At 40.6% G+C, this 10,839-nt stretch overlaps 1 protein-coding gene across 12 annotated transcripts in view; it reads right to left on the reverse strand.

Annotated features, from left to right (window-relative positions):
* The window catches only part of LOC141915498 (uncharacterized), a 473,311-nt gene extending 463,375 nt beyond the window's left edge, over positions 1-9,936 (reverse strand). For 8 of the 12 annotated variants that reach the window (XR_012620964.1, XR_012620965.1, XM_074807059.1 and 5 more), the window contains exon 1: positions 9,596-9,736. The gene's annotated coding sequence lies outside the window, so the exon portion shown is untranslated. Of the gene's footprint in view, positions 1-8,133; positions 8,157-8,359; positions 8,436-9,595; positions 9,750-9,848 lie in introns of those variants that run through there. The other 4 variants (XM_074807054.1, XM_074807052.1, XM_074807056.1 and 1 more) reach the window with 4 other exon arrangements.
* Between the last annotated feature and the right edge of the window lie 903 nt (positions 9,937-10,839).

Genomic DNA, 10,839 nt, shown 5'->3' on the forward strand with positions numbered 1-10,839 from the left:
ATAACATCTACTTAAGCTCTAAATTACATAATAATTATAAATCTAATATAATCACTACATATTTATCAGATCATCTTCCTTGTTTTGTTTCTATTGTTAATCAAAATTCAAATACCAAAAATGTACCCAAATTGTCAAGAAATTTAAATAAAGCTAATATTGAATTAATTAAACAGGAACTATCCAATGTGGATTGAACCATAACATCAAATATGACGTGTGATGACAGTTATGACTTTATAGTTAAAAAAATTCAAGCATCATTGAATCACTATGCTCCGCTTGAAAAAGTGAAAAAACGACAATCTACACCTGTGGAACCCTGGATGTCATCTGGTTTACTAAAGTGTTCTAGGAAATGTGATAATTTGTTTAAGAAAACTTTAGACCTTCCTAAAACCAACCCCAAATATATAAATTTTATAAATTACAGAAATCATTTTAATTGCATTAAGAGAATTAGCAAAACAGAATTTTTATGCAAATAAGATACTTAACTTCAAAAACGATAGTAGAAAATTGTGGAGTTTCATGAAACATTTTATTGGTAAGTTGAATAATAAATCTTCCTTCGTTAAATGTATAAAATTTCAAGGCAACAATATATCAGATCCGAAATCAGTCAGTGACACTTTTTCAACATTTTTCAGTAAAATTGGAGAAGAATATGCTAACAAAATACCAAATTCAAATAAACCCTTCACCGATTACCTAAAGACTCCTAATTATAACAATATATTTCTGTATCCAACTGACCCAAATGAAATACTAACTCTGGTCAAATCCCTACGAAATAAAAACAGTTCAGGATATGACGATATAAATAATACCCTGTTAAAAAATATTATTACTGCCATCAACCAACCATTAGCAAGCATTTTCAATAAATCTTTAAGTGAGGGAGTGGTGCCTCCAAATATGAAATTAGCTGAAGTAATTCCAATTTATAAGTCAAATGACAAATGTCTAACAACCAACTACAGACCAATTTCCCTCCTCCCTGTACTTTCTAAAATCCTAGAAAAGATTGTTTATAATAGATCATACAAATTTCTTTCAAAACATAAACTACTATATAAAAGTCAATACGGATTCAGATCTAACCATTCATCAAGTCAAGCAATTATGGAATTATCAGGAAATATTTTAAAGGGATCTGAAAGGGGAAATTGTACTGTGGGTCTATTTTTAGATCTTTCAAAAGCATTCGATTCTATAGATGTGAACAAACTTAGTTAAACTGAAAATATGGTGTAAGGGGGCCCCACTTAATTGGTTCAGCAGTTATCTGACAAATAGACGATTGTACGTAAAAACTAATGAAACAAAATCAAAAATAGATCATGTAGCGCATGGAATCCCTCAAGGTTCAATATTAGGCCCTCTGTTATTTCTTATATATACAAATGACCTTTACCAATCCCTTAAATATTGTAAATGTATTCTCTTTGCTGATGATACAACCATTTATATTACCGGCAAAAAATTATTAGATATTCAGGAAAAGTTAAAAAATGATGTTGAAATACTTGTAGATTGGTTTAGAGCGAACAATTTGACTCTGAATTTAAATAAATCAAATTTCATCATTTTCCATCCGAGAAATTTTACATTGAATACTCGTAATTTTGAACTTAAAGTTAATGATCAAATTATCAAAACAACCAATTTCTGTAAATTTCTTGGTCTCTATATCGATGAAATACTTTCTTGGGATCAACATGCCAAGCATGTACGATCAAAAATTAATAGTAATTTATATCTTTTAAGAAATCTGAAAAAGTTTCTGCCCTCATGGAACAAGAAGCTACTCTATTTTAGTTTCATTCATCCCTATTTGACCTATGGAATTACATTATGGGGCCCATTAATCTCAAAGAAACAGTCAAAATCAATTTTCAAATTACAGAAAAACGCCATGCGTTACATCGACAATGCGTCTTACAATTCTCCATCTACACCTATTTTCAAAAAATATGAAATTCCAAAATTTGATGATATTATCCAAATTGAACTAGCAAAACTTCTTTACAGCTTACAGCTACAGCTTCTCAAAACAGCTCCTGCCGGAACCCATTATGAATTTTTTTACAACTCACTCCTCAAATCACAGATATAATACAAGATCTCGCAATTTCCCTAAAACGATCAATCATAAAAGTACAATTTTCAACATCTCATTCTTAAACAAGATTCCTACCATTTGGCAAAATTTAGATAGGCCTACCAGGAATTCAAGAACTATCAGCTCTTTCACTCGTGGTTTTAAACAACAACTACTGAAAAAATACTAGAACAATCAAGCTTCAACCAGCATAATGCTATAGGCCTACATGTATATCTAATTCATCCAATTAATTTCCTTGTCACTCCATCCATTCACCCATCCATCTATATCTTATCATCATTATCATCCCTTCATAAAGGTATGGCCCTCGCATTTGTGATACAGCCTTGAGGCTTTGGGTCATTAGTATTTTCATTATGTATTTAATAATTCTTGTCTCTGTATTATTGTATATGTTCTATGTAAATAAAATATCAATCAATCAATCTCCCACCCGTTCGCAAATGTATAGGGATTTTGAGAGATATCGCAGAAGGCACTCGTCGCTTGCACCTCGGTCTGGGTCTCATTCTCGCTCTCCCATAGCGCGTTCGGCACAGACGCAACAGCCGCTCTCGGAGTATGTGTCGTCGGTCCTAGAAGCTATTAAGCTTCAGATGTCTCAGTTCCAGGAGGAACTGCTCGCTCTACACTCCCAGGGTTCTGCGGTAGACCCTCCGGCTTACGAAGAGGAGGTCTCACCAGAGTTAGTGTTAGATGAGGATAATGATTTCCACGAAGAGCCTCCAGCCCCCAGCTTGCCCCTGGTATGGCGTCACGGCGCAGTCTCGGGTTCAGTCGAAGGAGAAGTTGCCACATCCTGAGTCCGACCCCTCTCGTAGTAAGAGGGCGGCCTCACCGACCCCTTCCATCACGACGGAAGTGTTAGCGGCCGGAGATATGCCTTTCTCGGACTTGATAAAAGACGTTTTCTCTAAGTACCAGGGTACCATACCCAAACCTAAGGTGGCACAACCCAGGGGTCTAGCCTCCCAGATCTTTCATCAACCGGAAGTCCCGTCGGCCGTTGTTCTCGCACAACATCCGGCCTATAAGGAGGAGTACCAGGACGCTCTCGATTTAGCGGTCTGGGGCGTCCCAAGGACGTCTCAAGAGCGGTCCTGGCCCCCTCTCGAGTCAGGAATCAAGGAATTAAAGTACTTTTCCTGCATGGATCCGCCCATAGCTGGGTTCAGACCAAGCTATTACGTGACCCCCGGTTCGTCTTTTAAGCCGAACAGTTCCATTGACGCCAATGCCTCCACTCTGGGTATCCCGGTTTCGCACCCGGCTCACTATTCCATGCCGAAGCAGGCCATGGCGGCCACGCAGTCGCTGGCCGAGAGTATAATCCAGATAGGCTCGTTTCAAGATATTGCTCTAGTAGCCATGCACGGAGAGCTGGCGGCCGTTAAGGCACAGCTCGCCTCACCTAGCCCGGACTTGGATGCAGCGACCGACGCAGTAGCCACCCTGGACAGGCTGTTACGGTCTTCTGCAAAGGCGATTTGCCATCAGGTCCCGGTCGCAGTCAGGCTTCAGGCGAATCTAGCTCTGGTGGCATTCCTTATTAAAGGATATTAAGCTACCAGAACCGGTAAAACAAAATCTGTACAGAGCCCCGCTTGGGCTCTCTAGCCGTTTGTTTTTCCGGCTGGTGCGGCCTGGCCGCACAGCAGGCTCAGAAGCTCGAGGAGACCCAACCGAAATCGGCTCCTTTTCGTTTTCCGAAAAAGCAGGAATCAGCTCAGAAGTCTAACGCCTCTTCCAACGGTCAATCGATCGTAGCTAACTGCTCCTCCCAGTATAAGCAATCCGGTTGGTCTGTTAATTCGGCTAATAATGCGTCGAATAACCAAAAGCCCGGTAAAAAGTTTATGGGCAAGGGCCCTAGTAAGGGTAAGCCCTTTCGGAAACAAGCAAAAGGGAACCAATGAAGGTTACTCTCCAGAGGGGGCGTGCCTTCGCCATGCCGCTTCCCGCTGGTACGCCTTTGGCGATACCTGGCAGACACGCACTGTCTCTGCCGGGTATCGCCTTCGTTTCCGAAGGAGACCTCCCTTAACGAGCTCTCCTCCAGACATGCACCCCAAAAGGGGTCAGGAGCAGCGCATTGCCCCGGCGATTCAAGAGCTAATAGAGAAAGGAGCTCTACATCGCATTCGGGGTCGTCCCCACAGGGTTTGGTATTCGAGGATTTTTACCGTTCCGAAGGCCTCGGGAGGTCTTCGGACGGTTATAGACCTCTCCATGTTAAACAAATACCTGGATTGCCCCAAGTTCAAAATGACGACCCCCAAGGAGGTCATTCAGAGCTTGAAACCGGGGCAATGGGCTGCTTCGATCGATCTCAAGGACGCCTATTTTCAGGTACCCTGTAGCTGATTTAGCCGATTTCTTTTTGTTCTTGTTCAAAGAGAAAGGTTTGCAGATGAGTACTATTAAGGGTTATCGCTCTGCATATCTCATACGCATCACGCCGCGGGTTTGCCATCGATAACATCGGACACTCGGATATCTAACCTGATTGCAGGTTTCTCGGTCGCTCGTCCGAAGGCGGTCAAACATGTCCCCCTGTGGGACCTCACCGTCGTGCTGAAATATTTGATGGCGGCTCCGTATGAGCCCTTAGACTCTTTGTCGTTTGCACGCCTTACCAAGAAGACGGCTTTTTTGTTATGTCTGGCCATGGCGGCTCATAGGTCCGAACTACATGCTTTGTCGGTACGTCCCTGTCATATCATTTACGGACCCCGTGACAGGACGGTCACTCTGCGCCCCAGTCTTTCATTCTTAGCGAAGAACCAAAAAACCGGCCTCGGCGGGTCGGGAATGGAAGATCGAGGCTCTTACACACAGGGTGTCCGGCGAGTTCCCGGACGGTTTTTTATGCCCGGTCAGGGCTTTGAAGGCGTTCGTAGCCCGGTCGGCCCCCTTCCGGAAAGGAAGGGAAAGATTATTTTTTGCCTTTGTTAGATAAGTCTGAGGCAGATATTTCTCGAGACACAGTATCTCGTTGGATCGTGTCTCTGATCAAAGAAGCCCTCAGTCGGGAAGGGGCTCCTCCTTCTGAGGACGTTGTTTCACACCAGGTTTGTGCTCTGGCCACTTCCTGGGCGGTGTTTTCCGGTGGATCTCTTGATCAGTTTCAACGCCCCCTGGTGGCCATATACAAAAACCAATGACCTTGAAACTCACCACAATCATAGAACAAGTTATGAGCTTCAAGTTTCTTATCGATTGTGGTAACAAAATACACTTAGGTATCAATATAATGTGGAAAAACTTTTTCCCACCTACGAATGAGTACTGATGACACCAAGATGGCCGCCATTTGCGTCATATTTGGCTGATCAAAAATACCTGTCTCAGGTATAAAGCATCCCTTTTCAAGGAATACCCATCACAAAATGCAATGAGAAATGGAAACCAGTAGGGAGCTACAGGACTCAGAATTTGGGCCAAAATTGACATTTTTGGGCACTAAAAAGGTCATAGGACGGTCATCTTGAGCCCAATCGACCCAATCTTTGTTATGCTGATGGGCCCTGGGTGGATTCACATACATCCGAAAGATCAAGGTAATTGATCAAAGCGTCTTCAAAATTTCCCTCAAAAAGTTCAAAAATTTGTAAAAAGTGTTGATTTTGGCGAACAACAATGGCTGCCAGTCGGCCATCTTGATTCTGACAGGACCAGTTTTTGGGCTGAAGATGTGTCTAGGGTAGATACATGTGTAACCCAAATATCAAGACATTACATTGAACTTCTTCAAAACTTTCCAAAATAACTGGATTCCTAAAAAGTCCCAAGTGGGCTAAAAAAAGATTTTTTTTTCTTAATAAATCTGATGAAAACACAACCAGATGGCAGGATTTCAGAGGGGATCCATGGTCCAAGTCAATTGACATCTCCGTGAAAAGCGCTATACATGCAGTAGGCTAATCCCACACAACTGAATGATGATTCATCATGAATATACATGGGTTTTCCCCAATGACTCAAATGGACACCTAGCCTACTGTACAACATGTATCCAAGGATAAAATAAGAAATCAATACGATTTAGGCTATATACCATGCATTAGACATCGTCACGCTGTTATCAAAATTTCCATGATTACAAATAAAAATCATTAATCTACAGATTTGCAACATTTTTCGAAATTCAAGGCCCTAAAATCAATTTTCAAGACTTAAGTGCTGAATTCAAGGCTTTTCAAGGCCTTGAAATTTAATTTTGACAATTCAGACTGTTCAAGGATTTCAGGGCCCGCTACAAACCCTGTTCAAAACTTCCCAAATTAAGTGGACTGGAAACACATTTATTCTTGATTGTCCACGATCTTTTTGGGATATTTCGCTTAATTTTGGGTGTGCATACCTCAAATAAGTCTTAATCGAATCAGTAGGATTGTGCACTCCAGATAAATCATTGTTTTTATGTCCATTTTGTACCGAGTTGAAGGATTGATGAATATTCTCGAAAATTGAGCTTTATATCGGCAAGAAAGACCGCCATTTTGTTCCAATTTGTTCACTTCTTTATGCTTACGAGCAGTGTGTACTACGTGATCTGGGTAAGTTTATTTTTTATGGGGATAGTACATTGCTCGCACGTGTTTCACTACCCGGGCACGGCCGCAATGGTTGGGCTATCATAGGCCTAAATCATTTCCAATCCGCATTGTTTTGATAGCTTTGACAAGGAGCTGTATATTTACTTAACAGCTTTCTAGGGTAATATTGTGAGTCGTTGATTGACTCTTGGCGACAAGAAGCTGCTTCATCCATGATATAATTGACGCATCCTCGCCTCATTGCTTAGGTGCGCAATGGCTCATTTGCATGAAGAAATAAGCAAACCCGAACAAAATGGCGGTCTTTCTCACCGATTCAAAGCTCAATTTTCGAGAATATTCATCAGTCCTTCAAAACAATGTAAAATGGATATAAAAACGATATGATTAATCTGGACTGCACAACACTGCTGATTCTATTAAGACCTATCTCAGTCAGTAACCTGTCTGTGGTTTAGTTTCACGATTGGATATTTTCACAAACCACAGTCAGGAGTGGGAAGGTCATTTTTGTAGGCCTATGCAATCTTCGTCAGCCAATTTGACTGACGAGTAATTTGCCTGGCATTTCATTGTCTCTTAAGATATCCGTCTAATTTCTGTTGTAATCAACGCACAACAGATTCGTTGTTTGTTTGATACCTAGGCCTATAACACCTCACCTGACGATCTTAATCCATGAGCAAATCCGCCGTAAAGTGAGAGTAAATTTCCGTCAATTCAACGGCGGCCATTTTGAAAACTTGTGGAGGGTGCTGGGACCTGTGAACTGAGGCCAGGACAACAGCACAAACTAACAAAACGAAACGACGAAATTGAAAAAATTAAGAAATCAACAATTATTCACATTTTTCTTCATCCAGAATTTTTTAGCCTAGGCCCTACTTTATTATTTATCATGAGAGCACGAAGTTTTGAAATATATGTTGGAAAACCATCGAAAATAAAAAATGTCGTTTCGTCTTGGAAGTTTTATATAAATCCTAGTAGGTCACCTTGTCTATCATGCCACATGTATGCAATACAGAGAAATGGCGGCCAATGGCGGTATTTGTGGAGAAATTAATTAATTTCTCAAAATAATGTTGATTAATCACTCGAAACATAGGCTACATAAAATTGGATTATTTCGAAAGGTACCTGTGTCAGTTTGTGAATTAAGGCAAGCCATTAATTGTGGACTGAAATGAATCGAAAGTATATTTTTGAAGTGTTACTGTTGTTACTTTTTTCAACCGTGTTTTGGCCCTTGTCATCCCTAACGACAACGTTGGTATAGCCCATCCGATTATAAAAAGCTTACCACCAACGATTAGGTAACTAACTAGACCTATCTGAGGTTCGCACACCCAAAACTAAGCAAAATATCCCATTAAGATCGTAGACAATCAATAATAAATAGGGCCTATACTTTAGACCTTTTAGTGATGTTTATAGTTTTAGTACCTAGCCGTTGTTCCTCAAACCACAGGGACTTGTCACAATTGATAGTGAATGAATAAAACCAACATCAAAGACCAGATCCACTATCCCTGTATAATAAAAAAACTTAGGCCTATTTTATTATACAGTTGCAGGGATACATACTGGTACCCCTAATGTCTATTTCAACCTGACATGAGAGCATTCCGGGTGGCCTAGCTCGCTCATTTTTGGTAGTACATAGGCCTACCTGATAAAGGTCTTAATAGGACCAGAAAGGACAGGCAGTCGACCTAAATCATCATTTTTTAATCCATTTGAAACTGTATTGAAGGATATCCAAAAAGTCTTCACTGAAAGGGGTTAAATGAAGAGAAGTGACTCCTGATTTGAAAGTTTAACAATATGTTTCCATACCTACATATCAAATTTCAGTTGGTAGGCATGGAGACATATTGTTAAACTTTCAAATCATGGAGTCTTTTCTCTCAGGAACACCTCTCAATGCAGATTTTTTGGATATCCTTCAATACAGTTTCAAATGGATTAAATAATGATGATTTAGGTCGACTGCCAATGCATTCTGGTCCTAATAAGACTTTAATCAGGTATGTACCACCACAACTGACTGAGCTAGGCCACCCTGGCCTGTATGCTCTCAACAAGTCAGGTTGAAATAGACATTAATGTCTATTTCAACCTGACTTGAGAGCATTCCTGGTGGCCTAGCTCAGTCAGTTTTGGTCATACATACCTGATAGAAGTCTTATTAGGAACAGAATGCACTGGCAGCTGACCTAAAATATCGTTTTTTAATCCACTTTAAACTGTATCGAAGGATATCTAAAAAATCTGCATTGAGAGGTGTTGTTACGGTTGTAGGTAGTGTAATGTCTATTTATTAATTGATGAGACCTGTTTTTCTGGGATATTTTGTTTACTTTTTGGGGTACATACCTCATTTATGTCTTAACAGAATGCCAAAAATCGCGGACAACAACTGAATATCCCATATATTTCCAGTTCTGTACCAATTAGATGGATTGACAAAAAGACCTTAAGTCCAGTTGAATGAGAGAGAAAATCCTCCATTTTGTCAAATTTCTTGGATTTGAACATTGTTACCATGCCTACGCCACCCTGATTTAGTTGTTGAGACCCCACAAGAAAAATAACTTCATTTCGTAGGCATGGTGACAATGTAAAAATTCAAGAAATTTCACAAAATGGAGGATTTTCTCTCTCATTCAATTGGCCTTAAGGAGTCTTTTTGCCAATCCATCTAATTGGTACAGAACTGGAAATATATCGGATATTCAGTTGTTGTCCGCGATTTTTGGCATTCTGTAAAGACATAAATGAGGTATGTACCCCAAAAAGTAAGCAAAATATCCAAGAAAAACAGGTCTCATCCATTAATAAATAGACATTAGTAGGGGAACCCGTAACATCAACGGACTGGTATTCAAACTGCAGTTAGGTTTACCTATGAAGACTAATCACGGTACGGTACGTAGGATAATTGCTGCGCACCCACCTGCTAGCTCGTTTTGTACCGGTTCAAACTTTCAATTTTTACGCGTGCAGCCTAAAGCCGTTCCCACTGGGCATGGGAGAAGTGTGTGTTCCGAAGAGCCGTAGGCCTATAAGGGTCACGAACAAATCAATGGACAACGCACCGGACAATTCGGGACAATGCAGCGGACGATTCAGCATAAAAAGCAGTTCCAGGTATTCACCTCTTCGCGTTGTTAGTGCACTAAGATCACCTTGTTTTCATTTCCCGGAATACATTTATGTTTTATAAAACACGGAATGGAATCGTTAATCCTGGAATCTTAAGTTAAGATCTGTAACGTTTCGTAAAATAAAAACCTGGACCCAGTTCCACAGTTGTGAGTTAAAGTTGACTCTGAGTTAAAGTTAGTTCATTTTCAATGAGTTAACTCAGGGTCAAATCTTAACGCAGAACTGTGGAACTGGACCCTGGAATTGCATTTCCATGACATTATGAGTTTTCCGGTTTGCTCGGCTACCCGTTGGCGGGGTAGTCTAGAGAGGTAATGAAAACTCCGGTTTGCTGAACTATACCCCTCTTTGCGGGGATGCGGTATGATGTTCAATCTGACAGTTTCAAGTGGTTAATGGCTGTTTCAAGTGCTTATAACGATGCTTATTACTTCGTGGTACATGGTGGTTTAAAAAAAGATTTCATAATAATACGCTCAAAGTATAGGCCTACCGCGTGGGCTTCGTAGAAGGTACCTGTGACCTTCCCAATTTTTAATTCTCCTGTCCGATTTTGTTTCATCCAATTCAGAGACTGCCTTTCCAGTTAGGGCATTTAATTGGATCACATCTCAGGATTGAATGCTTTTGGGCCCCTTCGTCGGTTCCGCATGTTTCATTTGAGCTAGGCCTAGACCACAATGGTGACACCATGATGGTCAGTAACTGACCAATTGAGATATCCCCGAGTCTGAACACTTAGACTTCGAATTTCGGATATGTATCATGTAATGTTTGTTTTCAAACTACTAAGGAATCATCATTGCAAATTCATCACTGACCACCACTGACCAATTCAAACTTCTCGAATATGAAAACGATATACCGCGTTATGGTGTCAAACTAGAAAGGATTCGCCATTGAAAATTCATAAATTGACCATCACTGACCACCACTGACCAATTGAAACTTCTTGAAAGAACGATACACCGGTACCGCATT

This window comes from Tubulanus polymorphus, chromosome 1 (assembly GCF_964204645.1).
Source record: "Tubulanus polymorphus chromosome 1, tnTubPoly1.2, whole genome shotgun sequence".
Taxonomy (NCBI): domain Eukaryota; kingdom Metazoa; phylum Nemertea; class Palaeonemertea; order Tubulaniformes; family Tubulanidae; genus Tubulanus; species Tubulanus polymorphus.